The 12,937-nt window shown below is 46.0% G+C and overlaps 1 long non-coding RNA gene across 2 annotated transcripts in view; it reads left to right on the forward strand.

Annotated features, from left to right (window-relative positions):
- Positions 1-6,858, forward strand: part of LOC137804178 (uncharacterized) — a 39,033-nt gene extending 32,175 nt beyond the window's left edge. For both annotated transcript variants that reach the window (XR_011080121.1, XR_011080120.1), the window contains one exon: positions 4,762-6,858. This is a non-coding gene — a long non-coding RNA (uncharacterized lncRNA). The remainder of the gene's footprint in view (positions 1-4,761) is intronic.
- The last annotated feature ends 6,079 nt before the right edge of the window (positions 6,859-12,937 follow it).

The raw sequence follows: 12,937 nt of genomic DNA on the forward strand, positions 1-12,937 counted from the left end.
CCTACCACACTGTACATTTCAGTTTACCAAACCAACAACCATCTGTTATTCCATTACCCACTGCATTCACCGTTTCTGGAATTAGCCTCAAAATGTTAAAATGAGTTTATTATCCTAACAGCGACTTGCTATTTTTTTTGGACTATTCATTATTTCCCCCTTGCTTACTGTCCCTCAACGTAGGTCCACTTACTGTATGTTTATGGCTTGAAGCGATGTTGTAAAAGTCAGTTTATATCTTAGTTGGTATGTAACTGATTTAGACTCCAGGGGCAAAATATAGCAGAGGTCACTCCCGCAGTAGGACCTGGCCTATTTAGGCCTGTCACAGACGAGCTCTCATTGAGACAGACATGCAGTCAATGGCTTTGCTCACAGTTCGGATTGCACTCTGTCCCCTTTGGCTCCCAAATCCCTAATCCGGCCATGTGTTTGCATATGGGACAGCGTGGCCTCCATATTGTGTTTGTGGAATGAATTATGAATGCTATTGCATAACCACGGCCTGTTTCTAGGGCATATCTCTACAGCATCTACCCGGAGACGGGAGCATGAATACATTTACTCGGCCTACACCTCGTGGAAATGATACTGTGAGGCTGGCCTGTCTGCGTTTGTTTATGGTTATATAGAGCAGATGGCCATGCAACATGGTCGCATATTACACACTGGCTGCCTCGCTGGCACTGCCACACGCTCCAAATGTGTATATGTAGGACTACTGGAAGGGGGATTCACATCCACAGAAGCATGCAATATTTTTATCAGAGTCCATCCGCTATATATTCTCCTCAATGCTGGCAGCGGTCCTGGAACCATAGGCACTGGCGGTAATAGCCGCTGCCAAATCAATGCTAACTGTGGTTAACTGTGCTGTATTTACGGCCTTAGCTTCGAGCTATAACTGCTAACCACTGTAGTGAGTCTGACTACTGCCAGCTGTTGCACGGGGGTAACGGGTTCTCCAAGGTTACAAACTCTACAGATCCCTGTCTGCCCACTCTGGCCCTCTGTCTGTCAGCTGAAGTTCATATCCAGGGAGAAAGGTATTTGTCCCACCCTCTAAATATAGCTGGCGACAGATGCAGCTCGATGGGGCACTGCCCAAGTTGAAAGGGGCCCTGCAGGCAGGAGCCGGGCATGTAGACGTGTCAGGACTAAAAAGACTTCTCCTAATAGACAGGGGGGCCCCGACAGGTCGCCCGCTGCCGCATGGCAATGCACGCCCCCCCCCCCCCCCCCCACAACTTCCATTAGCGTGGAGTCACAAAGACTGAGCCGGTGAGACTTTACGTGACGCTACGTCTATTTGTGCATTGCGTGACAATCCCACAATCTGCGTATTGTTTGCGCACAGCGTGCGCGCATGTTTTCTCTATCGCTCATGTGACCGCGTGTATACTGCGTGTGAGCGATGAGAAGCAGCTGGCAAGGTTGGACTGAGTGGTCTGGGCGACCCCTGCTGCGTGCCCTGTCATTACAATGATTGGGGTCGGGGGGGGGGGGGTTTACCTCTAAGGAGACGGGGGGGGGGGGGGGGGGGCTGCACTGGGATCAGCTAACTCTGCCTAATCCAGCCCTCTTCACCTGGCATGTTTACGGCTGTGCTGTGCGGGGGGGGGGGGGGGGGCTGGAGGGGCGGATGGGGGCGCGTTGGGGTGGTGAGGTTAAGTCACTGGGGCCGGTTTGTCTCACAGCCTGACAGGCAGACGCGCATATCATGCACGTAGGTGTGAGTACATACGCACTCCATCACACGTGTGTGTATATATATGTATATGTTGATCCGCACACACAGACCCTGTGCATACAGTATGCGTGCACTGCATTACTTGTCACTCCACACACACACACACACACACAGACCCAAAGGCACATACTGTACACTCTCCGTAAACTCCCTCTTCTTTCCTCACTCACACCCGGTTCGCGAGCTCAGTATCGGCCTCATGCAGAGGTGACGGGGAGGTCAGCCTGTCTGACTTTGAGCAGTATCCCCCCGTGGCTTGCCCCAGCCATCCCCCCTGGCATGTGTAACAGGACCTGCCCATGCAACCTCTCCTCACCCCCCTACACCCCAGCCCCTCTGCTCCCGTCCTCCCCCTCCTCCCTCCCCCGCCCTGGTATAAATAGATGGGTCATGCCTGCTGCGCTACCCAGAGGGGGCCACGAGGGTGTGTGTGGTGAGGGGGGGGGGGGGTTTAGAAGACATGCTTCCCTTTTAATAAATGCTCCGCTGTGCCTCTCTGGATTCCTCCTGTCCGCGCCCAGACCACCACTTCATATGTTACACGGGGCACACATGGACGTGGACGTCCACAGACAGTCTTCCTGACCCCCGTCCCTGATGGAAAAGGATGCCACACATGGATAAACCCGAGGACTAATGAGCACATGGACGGTGTGCATAGCATACTTGCAGCTCAACCATAAGCACTCACATAATCATGTGGTGCCAAAAGGCATCCGCCAAGGCTATAGGCTGAGGACAAGGGTCTCGTGAAGAGTGCTGCTTTTTTGCTTCTTTTTTAACGAACCAAGTTTAGTGCTGAAATAAAGATGAAGAGTGAGCTGCAGGGAGCAGACGTCCTGGGTTTTGTTCCTTGTAACTTAGAGTACCTTCAGGGATGCAAACATGTGTTTTCGACCAAACACAAAGCAGCTCAACGATACCCCGAATGAAGCTATGCTATCGGTCAGTGAATCTGTTTGATGACAGAGTAAGTGCACGAGACCAGGAATCTAAATAGGCCTTTTGATGACGACTTTGGCAACAAACGATGCGACGGACGCGTTTCTATCTCCCTGAAAAAGGTATCGAGCTTTCATACAAAGCCCCTATTCATGGTGGCCGCGCTCGCCCGGAAGATCACATTGTTTATGAAACGCAAACTGCGCCGCCATTTTGGCCAATTCCCTCGCACTAAAGAGACACTCTGAGCCGCTGTGGTGAAATTAACATTAGGAAAAACGTTAAATCTGTCAAACTCCCACAAAAACACAGGTCAAGTCTCTAAAACATGGACGAAGAGTCCACAAAAGTAATATTAAACACACGTGAAAGGGGAAGTTTGGGGATGCATAGTGTGTGAATGTCCGGCTTCTTCTTTCCTATTTACTCGCCGCACTGACCACAAAACCACCAGAGCGCCAAAGATCAGTTTACACGCTTACATCCCTCCGTCTTAGCATCGCTGCAGAGAACCTCAGCTTGGGTATTGATTGATGGCCGCTGTAGCACTTAGACTGAAGTGTGATTGAATCAAAGTGTCTTTTCAAGCCGCTTGCGCCTTCGCCGCGAACGCCGTGTGAAAATGTGGCGAGTAAATGAGTATCGTGTTTTGGCCTCTTCCTTCAGTCTTAAGGGTATTTTCCCCCTCGTTTTGTGTGTGTGAACGTGTGTGTGTGTGTGTGTGTGTGTGTGTGTGTGTCGGAGCCTGCGTTCTTGTGTGCGTGCATGTATTTGTTTATGTGTACATGTCCCAGAGCGTTAGTACAGACGATGAGGTGCAGAAAGCTGGACTTTGCACCCCGCGGCCCTTCTGAGCGAGCTAATGGAGGCGCGGGGCGGAGGGAGGGGGGGGGGGAGCGGCGTCTCGGTTACATGACGCCGTGCTTTCAAGCGAGGAAGTAAGACGCCGAATTTTCAGGTGGACAAGCTCGTCTTAAAGGGGGCGTTTTTTTTGTGTGTTTTTTTTTTAAAATCGCGTCGCATGGGCTGTGTCGACAGCTCTAAACAAGGGTCTGTGTGTACGTGTGTGTGTGTGTGTGTGTGCTTGCATCGCATTTTGGTCCCCGGCAGTATGTGTGTGTGTGTGTGTGTGTGGGGGTGTGAATAGCTCCCTGTCACTGGATGATGGCAACTGGCTTCACTTGAAAGCAATAGCTTTTTACTGGACCCGCTCTCTGTCGGCCCCGGGGCCGTCCACTATATTAGATTGAAGTATGCCCAGTCAGCAGACTTGAGAGGACAGTGTGCCTTGACCTTGCCTTATGAAGTGTGGACCCCACACCGCTGAGAGGTTCAGCAGGGGCTGCCCAATGAGAATAGACTGCGATGAGGACGTGCCGTTTAATATATGTCGTGTACTGCACTGCACTTAAAAACAAGGACCCGAACCACTGCTGGGTTGGAAATTGTTGAAAAAGTTCAACAGTAAGACGAATATCTTTGCCTGCACACATTTCTTTATGCATTGTAGGCGTGTGCATGGGTTGTGTTCGCACGCCGCAGGTTGTCTATCAGCCTTTAAGGCACATACTTACAGTCCACTCACCCAGTGCCGCGGTGTAAGTACGGCGGCGTTGAATAATGCAGAGAGCCTCAGACTCACCACTGAGCAGACACAATGGGGCCTCTCAGCTCAAGACATACCGTTCTGTATTATGCCGCGCTGTACATTTGTGCCTTCGCAGTGAGAACAATATTACTGCGGCGCTATGTGCTGACGGAAGATTACCACCGGCGTGACTTTGTTTTTTTTTCCCGGGCGGATCGCGTGACGGCGACGGCACGCAGGGTGGTGCGGCTTCCTCTAAGCGCTACAGAATTCCATACACGCATATCGGGAAGACGCACAACAACACGCCGGAATTGCAAGCAAACAGCCCCCCCCGCCCCCCCAAAAAAAGTATGTTTTTGAAGCGAAACGGTCTTTTTGAAGCGTGTTTGCGTCACTGTTGTGTTTGCTGTCGGGCCTATTCGGAAAAAGGCGTTGTGTTAAAGTATTTTCTCCATTTTTTTAACCCCCCTCCTAACAGATTTTTCCATCTCCCTGACACGACGTTTCCCTGACATGCTGCCGAAACCGTGATGGAGGGAGCTGCGTGTTGCAGAGCAGGTGAGAAACATTAGCAGCAGCAGCAGCAGCAGCAGCAGCAGCAGCTGCTTTGGCCCTCTGCTCCACACATGTGGGCCGGGGATCCGCCAGCTCGAGCTCGCCCACTGACGATACCGACGACTACTGTTAACACTCGCCTCGCCGGAGCACTAACTCCACTGAGAGGCAAGAGGGACGGGGCACACGGTGGAGTAATCTGTGCAGACTCATGCAAAATTAAAACCCTACAATTGTTTGTATGTTGTGAGCTGCAGCGCTTCGCTTTCACATTTTTTGGGGGCCTGTGACCCTTGAAAGCGAAGCATTTTTCTACTTTTTTAACCAGTTGCAAAGCAGTACAAACAGGTGAGGGATTTATCGTTCACATATTAATTACCTAGATTCCTTTTTTTAGAGGTCTGGCGAGGTCATTTTGATTATTTCGCAATAAAAAAAATGCAAAGATTAGAGGGAAAAAAGTCTTCTTAAAATGTATGTCCCTCCTCTAATCATTACTCGACCTCTTCTGGTATGCGAGGCTGTACCGCGGTAACGCAAAAGTTGCCGCCATCTTTCAGTTTTTGTATCATGAGCCAACTAAATGCGGACTACGACATGGCCCGCCTGTTTATTGAGCACTTGAATAGATAAGACGCCGAACCATTTACCATAACCTCCTTACTTTGGATGTCACCGGATCCTCTCGGGTCATTTGAATATGTAAATATCTCGGCCATACAATTTGTGTTTTGGACACATCCACCCACCCCGTCGGATCATTTGAATTCGCCCCCGAGCTCGAGGCATGAACCGGGTGACCCGCGTCGTCACATTGTGTTCCCGAGCACGCAGGCTCCCGTCCCGCCGGTGAGGCGTGCCAGAGGAGAGCGCCGTGTGTGTGTGTGTGTGTGTTTGTGTTTCAGTGAATCATAACCGCTGTTTTGCATTCATCGAGGTGTGTCGAAGCGGATTACCTGCGTGAACCGGGGGACCTGACGTGACTGTTTTTGTGTGCTTTTTTCAAGACTGTCCTTTGGGGTGAGGTAGTAGGTTGTATAGTTTTAGGGTCACACCCTTCCTGTCAGATAACTATACAATTTACTGTCTTTCCTGAAGTGGCTGTAAAATCACCGAACGCCTTTTTTCTTTTTCTTTTTGTGGAGCTTTTGGATCTGGATCAACGCTGGTATGTGCGTGTGTACCCGCTGACTGCTGGGAGCATAACTCATTTCACAGCAATTGACAGCGGTTGCTCATTTAGCATTGAAGTTGCTTCACATTGTTTTCTCATAACTGTCGAGGTTGCACTTTGAAGACTTTATGGACAATAAAACAAATGTTTTTCATCACGAGTGTTACGTTCTGCTGGTTGCCTTTGTGCCGACATGTGTTAACTTCAATTTGCACCAAACTTCACTTATCTAGTTGTCATCCTCTTTCCTTCGTTTTTGTTTTTTTTATTCGCATTTATGATCGTCAGGACTTTTGTCTGTTTTACTCAAACTGCCTGTAATGTTTGTGTTTTTTTTTAAAATTAAAACGCAACTCCTCATTTTCTGTCAACGTCTGTTTGGATGTGAAGTCTGTTAGTCTTCAGAATGCACGTGGGTGTTTTTTTCAAGAAAATGTCGAGTGTTTATACGTCTCTCCGCCTTTATTGCCGCCTGGTAAACGTTCCGCCGACCTGTCCGAGCTTCCTGATGTTCGAACAGGGTGAGGTAGTAGGTTGTGTGGTTTCAGGGTAGTGATTTTGCCCAATCAGGAGATAACTATACAACCTACTGCCTTCCCTGAAGGGCAGCAATACTTCAGCTTGCAGTCAACGGGATGGGGGAGGGAGGGTGTAGTTCAAAGCATCAGGGGAAAAAAACAACACACCAACTGTCTGGCCTCAATCCAACAGTCTGCTTCTCACCTGGAATGTGCACAGCCGATCGCAGCAGCAGAACGGACCGGCAGGTAAAGTCTGTTCCCTGTGGGCGGTGTCTTTGATTTGGTGACGCTGCTCCGAACATTAATAAAAACCATGATGAATGAATCGGTTTGTCTGTCTCTTTCTTTTCTGTCTTTTTTTTTTAAACGTTTCGGACTATTTGCAGTTCAACGGGCAGCATCGGCACACAAACGTGATTTTCCAAAGCATTGCCGTCCCCGTGAAGACATTCGCACACAGTATTCATTTAAGTATTGCATGCTCTCTTCCCCAAGTTCTAGTGAATCCTCAATGCATCCTGATCAGTTTAACAGCTTGTATCAAACATAACCCAACATTTCTTTTTTTTTATTTTTTTATCACCGTCCACTGTTGAGAAATGTTTGGAAACATCTCTTGGAAAAAAAAAAAGAAAAGAAGAAACATGACAACCTTCATCCTATCCTGGGATCAGCCAGCAGCCCAGAGCAAGCAGAGCAGATGGAAAGAAGAGCTGTGGCAGAATCTCATCTTCTGCGCTGCAGCATGATTCATATGGCAACAGATGATGGTTACCGTACCTCTTTGGCCGGCGGCGGCGGCGGCACACACACACACACACACACACACACACACAGATAGATAACGAGGTGAGTGCCAGCCGGTATGAGGCCAACTTGGGCATCAGAAGTGCCTCACTGTCTGAGACCGCAGCCCTGTATCTCATATCAAGGTCAGACTCGGCGGTTGTCGTTCACAGTGAGACCCCCCACCCCCTTCCCCCACATCTATCTTCATTCACCAGTGATCAACTTCTTATTAATGTGCATTTTTACCATAAATATGCAAAGGACAGAATGTCACAGACGAGGTATAAATTAGGGGTGGGGGGAAAAATCGATACAGCATAGCATCGCGATATTTTGCGTGGCGATATTGTACCGATACACGGAAGCCAAGTATCGATCTTTTATTAAATCCATTCTAAACCTTTTGGTCCTTGAATAATAAAATCAATTGCTTTTTCATTTTGCCGCATTATGTTGACAAAGTTTTCCTTCGGAGACAATTTGTGGAGGAAAAAAAGGGAATAAATTTCAATATTGAATATATCGCAGTATCGTGATAGTATCGAATCGGGACTCAAGTATCGTGATAAAATCGAATCGTGGGACCTCTGGTGATTCCCACCCCGAGTATAAATCCACTATAACTGCTTGTTCGGCTTCACTTTGCCCGTCTCGCTCAGGCCCAACGTGTTGAGCTACTTTACACATCCACCAATTCGCTGCAACACGAGAGAGAAGGATTATGTGACGGTAGAGCGGCAACATCGCAGCTTGGAAAAGGGGAGGGGGGAGGAGGGGGGGACCAAAAACCAACAACAATGCCACTGCACTGTGTATCCTATGTGTCTAGACCAGCGTTGGATGCATTTGTATGTGTGTGCTGCACCCACCGTGTATAGCTGTCCCCCGCCAGCCACCATATTGAATTGATTTGAGCCTTGGCCCTGGTGATAGAGCAAAGTGAGCTGAATACTAAAGTCTGATGAGACAATGGCTCTGTGTGCATCCTGTCTCTGGGGTTGCATCTCTAAAGCCCGGGCTCCATCCTTCATCTCCTCCCGCTTCGCTGAAAGAAAGAAAAAAACGTTGCAAAAAAGCTTTAACGTCCACCTTGGGACGCTCTTCTCCCACGAGGAGAGGAACTAATGAAAAGATCTTGAGACTCCATCTGAAACGCTTGAGTCCGAATTCAATAATATACTGTTGTTTTGTCCAAAGTTGCCAGGAATTTGACAAGAGCAACACTCTCGGAGTGGCTTTTTTTTTTTCCAGCCCCTTCATATGATGTCATGGCTGTATAAATGGAAAAGTGTTATTGATCGAATGTAAGTGGATAGGATTGAAGGCTCTGTGTGTGGGCGGGACCCTGAAATAAACCACCGAGCAGAGTGCATTTGCTGAAATGAAGAAAAGCTAATCCATGCGTCGAAATAGAATCAGCCACGTTAATCTGTGCAAAGGTGATTAAAAAAAGTATTATTCAGGCTGAAATGTAGGGCGAGGAAATGCAACCATGTGTCTCTGCTGAGATATTTTTTTTCCATTTTCATCTTTGACTTTTCTGCACATAGAAGCAAAACCATTTTGATTTAGTTAATCACCAATATGACTTCAATAACAGCACTCACCAGGCCCCACTCACCTGGAGATGTGGCAGAAGCGCCACCTAGTGGATGCTCATTCAACACTCACCTAATTGAACTTTCTCCGTAATGTCATTTTAATGTTATTTCTGCCAATTCCTAGAGTTGAAATGAACAATTTTTTTTTAATTGTTTCCATAAAACACCAGAGGACAGGGGGAAAAAAGGCCATCCCAGTTACCAAAAAAACAATGTGATGTCATCAAATGTCGTTAAAAATCAAGAAATATTTATAATTTGGGGGGGAAAATGAAAATTCTTAACCTGGAATCGATTGATTTTTGGCATTTCTGCTCAAAATTACAGCAAATTTATTATCAAACTATTTGCTAATTCATTTTCTGTCATCACTCAATGAATACATTGACTTATGACTGTAGCTCCAGGAAAGCCATGTGTGTGCCATTTGTGTTTTTGTTGTATAATAGACAGACAAAAAAACTTTTATATTAAATGAATTGATCAAAAGTTGTTTGGAGTGTGTCTAAAAAAACAAAAACAAATGAAGGCCGCATAGGATCCATCTGCAGTTTCTGGGCAGCAGGTGGCAGCAGAGAGCTGGCCTCAACGTTGACCCACTTACTGCAATTCAATGGGTCATAATGTTAACCCAAGACACACACACACACGAACACACACCCCTCCCTTTAGAAAAAATAGAAGTGTATTGTATCAAAAGCAACAACTCCATATGGGACTGAAAACTTGAAGGTCAAGGTCATGTGGCTCAAACTTTTGATTTAACCCATTTCGGCTCCACTGCTGGGTTCAACGAAGTGTTAACATGCATGTATGCTTATACCAAACCACATAACACATGAACACTGACATATGTCTCATATATGTATTTCCTATCCATTTAATCACAATGAAAAATACACATTGTGAGGTCTGATTGAGTTTTAAAACAACCATTTGGAAAAGAAAAAGAAAAAAAAACAGGCAAATCCATCTCTGGAAGGTGACCAGTGGAACAATGAATCTTCCCATGAACTGTAATTCTATGGACAGCTGCCATTTCATCACCGTGAATCACCTCATCGGGGTGTGTTTTATCACTGCCGGGTTCAGTTGAGGTCTGCGTCCTGACCGCGCAGCCCGTTACTGCCGACCCCGTTGCTGCCTGCTCTCTTGAGTGGTGTTGCAACGAAGCCGGGGCTTCTGGGTGCGATATTTCTCCACGTCCTCCTCACATGGAGAAATCACCAGCTGCTGTTGGAGGAAGTCCAAGTGCACTGCAGCCGGCATCTGTGTGGGTGTGTGTGTCTGAGAGTCATCCCTTTGTGCCAGAAGACTGATCTTATATTTAGTGTTGCTCCCTCAAGGTAGCAGTTACAACGACTGCAGTGGTTGAATATAAATAGATTCACTCAAATACTCTTGTCATATGGTTCTGAGGTACTTGTACTTTTACCGCTGTACTTTTAACTCACTATGCTTTACTGACCGCAACCGTTTACTTCTACTCCAATACATGTGTTTCACATGTATAAGCTGCTAGATACAAAACATTCCGCCTATGAAATGTGATCCATTCTTATAGATTTTAATCCCCGACAGTATATCAAGTTTATCCAGTCGATTTCTCCTCAGAAGTCTTGAAATCAGCAGGTGAGTAAACAGATCCCTCTCCAACTGAGCAAACTCCATCCGCTGATGAAGATCATGAGATATGGTTGAAAGCTTGAGATAAAAATAGAGATGAAATGGTTATTTTTAAACTATTTACAAGGTCAAGAACGAATGTACATGTTTAGTCCATAAAGTAGTTTAAACATTGCTCAGTATCAACAACCAATAACATGATATATATAAGCAATAAGGGACAAGAGGTAGTACTGTATCGTCAATAATGTACTCTTCAAGGGATATTATTATAGTACATTATTGACGATACAGTAATGTACTGTTCAAGGGACATTATCATAGTACATTATTGATGATACAATAATGTACTCTTCAAGGGACATTATCATAGTACATTATTGACGATACAGTAATGTACTGTTCAAGGGATATTATTATAGTACATTATTGATGATACAGTATTTCCTCTAGTCCCTTATTGCTCAAATAAAACACTTGCAGGTAGTATCTGTTCTACATCGTAAAGTATATCAATAATGGTGTTTTCCTGGTGTGGTTCTGCTGGTATTCCTAAAAATGATCTGAACACTTCCACTACTCTTCTGTATATCTTTGTTCTGATGTTTCGTCCTGGTGGCCGAAGGAAAATCTGATACTGATGGTTTTGGTCTCATGGGTAGAGGGGTCGAGCTGCGAGCTGCAGGGGTAGGCTGTTCGATCACATGGTCTCGCCATAGTTTGCATGTTAACCCCACTGCTCCTGTTAAGCATGGGTACAATGCAGAAACCGAAATGTGTGTATGTAATACACAGTATAACATTTGCAAAAGACCTTCCGCGGTGCTGAACTGAGCACGGTGATACTGGGTGAAATGGGATCCTCCAGGGTTTCCACTCGCACCCTCAATCCCACTGTGATCCCAGTCTCTGCTTCCAGGGGCCGTGGCCCACATTGCTCTGCCGGAGACGTGGACAGAATGGGATGGGGAGCTGGATGGAGAAACAAGAGAGCGCCTGAGACGCAATCTGCAGAACAGGCTTGCACACTCAGCATCTGGCATGGCTGCAGATAACAGAGGCGCTTCATTAACGGGCAGTTTATTGCAACAGCTTGACTGGAGACCCTCACGAGTTTGTCAGTAAGCAGGACTCAATGTTCTCTCCAGCTGCCATGTGATTCTCCTGACGAGTGCAAAGGTTGTTGTTTTTGTTTTTTTTCACGCGCCAAATTAGTGGGAGCGTGCACTGGTCAACATCCCAGAGAAACTATACCGTGCTGCCAAGGCATCTGGAGAGCCACTCACTTTAAATCGAAGTTAAAGATGCATGCACCACAAGGGCGACTCTGTGACATCATCGCCAGTTAGGAAGAGAAAATGCAGCAGTGTAGAAGCCTTGGTTGCACTTCGCTGAGAATGAACTTCTTTTCTGCAGCCACATATCCACTATTGAATACTACACATATGTAGTGATGGTTGTGCATCAGCAATGATAAGACAGAGGTCAATTTTAAGACAGAATATGACCAAACTACAACATAAACGATCCCCAAATTCCCAGTCAGACGTAATATACGATAGTGATGCAAGCACATGTTGCTGAGTAACGCGTGTACTGTACTTTTCTTTGGTACTATTCTCGCATTTGTACTTGTAATTGAGTATTTGTGGTGTGGTGGGCCTCTGCTACTTTTATTTTAGTGTTGCATCCACTTGCCTGACTTCAAGAGTTGTGTGTTTAACTTTGCTGTCTTTGCATTGCCGTTTGTGGACATGTGCATCCTGTACTTCCTGTACATGTATCGTCAAGTTCCTGCTGCGCTAACTGTCACTGAGATAATATAAAAATGACGAATTTTTATACTCATTTTTACAGAATTGTCCTTTTTTTCCTCTCATTCTGAGTGTTTTGGAGTATTTAAAGTCATATTAGTAATGAGCTAACATGTGTGTATATCACCTTCATCACCTAACCTTACCTTAAGATACCTTTCAAACTAGTTAAATCATGAGCATGCACACTTTTAAAAACTAGATTATGGATAATTGGAGCACTGCATGTACTTTTCCTGACATTGAATGTCATTGTTTTGGTCTGTCGTCTATTTTACATATGTATCCATGTTTATATGGTGTTTTCTTTGTCCTTTTTGATATTTCTTTCTTTTTGTTATTTCAATCCGGTATTTGTGTTTTTGTGCACTGCTAGTGTAAAATCTGTAAAACTCTTAGCCGTAATCTTCCTTGTAAATGAGATTAAAAATCTCAATAGGATTATCCTCGTTAATTAAAGGTGCACTAAAAACAAAATCACTTCTTTCTTTGTATTGATTGTATGCATTACTGTCTTTTTTAAAAGGGTTTCTTACTCGTATCCTTTGGAAACAAGTCGTGTGGTAGACGGTGA

The sequence above is a fragment of the Clinocottus analis genome, unplaced genomic scaffold, assembly GCF_023055335.1.
Source record: "Clinocottus analis isolate CAN_PGR_092001 unplaced genomic scaffold, fCliAna1.0.p SCAF_6, whole genome shotgun sequence".
NCBI lineage: Eukaryota > Metazoa > Chordata > Actinopteri > Perciformes > Cottidae > Clinocottus > Clinocottus analis.